This window comes from Molossus molossus, unplaced genomic scaffold (genome assembly GCF_014108415.1).
Source record: "Molossus molossus isolate mMolMol1 unplaced genomic scaffold, mMolMol1.p scaffold_m16_p_3, whole genome shotgun sequence".
Classification (NCBI taxonomy): domain Eukaryota; kingdom Metazoa; phylum Chordata; class Mammalia; order Chiroptera; family Molossidae; genus Molossus; species Molossus molossus.
The window spans coordinates 81,793,848-81,795,247 of record NW_023425366.1 but is presented as its reverse complement, the minus strand read 5'-3'; positions in this window follow the sequence as shown (position 1 = coordinate 81,795,247).

The following is a 1,400-nucleotide window of genomic DNA, read 5'->3' as shown; positions in this document are numbered from 1 at the left end:
GAGCCCACTGCAAGAAATTAATATCCTTTAAAACCTGTCACAGATCACGAAGCATCTTCCTGAAGAAATATTCCTTGACATGGTGGTCCCCTGGTGGCACCCCATGCCAACCAAACTGCAGTGTCTAAGAGTGAGAACCAGGCATTTAGAGATCCCCCAATTCACTCCAATATGCAACATTTGGGAACCACTGCTCTCATAAGCAGTTATTTGTCTCTGTATCTCTTCACTCCTCTTCAAGTTCAAAACTTTCCACTTTACTTTTTCTGTTTATTAAAACGTGAACTTTCCCTGTGGTGTCTCCGTAAAAATGAAGTCATTTTATAAGAGTAAGACAAATGAATATCTGAAAGCTTTGTACGCATTGGAATTATATACCATTTTCAAAGTATTTCTTTAGAAGAAATGATTAAATATTTAAACTTTAAGGTCTATAAAATATTAACCCCAGAGAATAAAAGGAAGAGATGATATTTTGAAGGTATCTTGAAATTAATAGGGAAAAGAGATGTTCATATTTTTCATATTGAATTAGGAGTGTTTTCAAATGAGATTCATGATCTTAGAGAGAATGTAAGGGCATAGCATTGATTCTAAGACTTAGTGTGTTCAGGAAGATGCCTAGCTTCTCTCTGCAAATAGTTCACCTCGAGCCACACGGATAGTTAAACTAACTCTTGCATATTAAAACCATCACCCATCTTTCCACTCTCCTTATTAATTTTTTATCAAATTTGTCATCATTCTAGTCAAATATTTTAGGTAAAAATATTTCCTAGTATGCATCTCTCCTCATGCTAAATCTTCAAGTTCTCAATAAGGATATAGCCAAAAGTAATGGCATGATCTGAAAGCCCAGAACATATTAGAACACAACTTATGAAACACAAGATGGATTTTGGATCTATTATATATAATATTACTGAGTGATTTTCCCCTCAATGTAAGCTTGACATCAGTCATAAGCTATTTATTAATATAGTTAATTTTAACATGTATTTTCTAGATTAATAAGACTCTTTATGTTATACTTGCTACAGATTTTAATAAATCCCAAATATTATACTCTCTGTCCTCCAAGAGCTTATAGCCAGAGGACACAGGAAAACACAGATCAAATTCATCAACAACAATTACCTATTGAGTGCCTACTTTATACAATGCAGTTTTCTAGGAATGACATACCACTCTTCGTTGCCATTTCTGGGCTGGAGAGACTTCAGACTAGGACTTGGACAAGGAGAGCCACTAAACAAGAAAATGAGTAGCAGCAAAGGACCACAGATATGAAAGTAGATGTCACGGTAGCAGATATCTGGTCATTGTTTGCCCAGCATTCATTCCTTTCTTTTTAGGTAATTGATCTCAACTTCCCTTGCAAAATCCTCTCCTCTTTTACT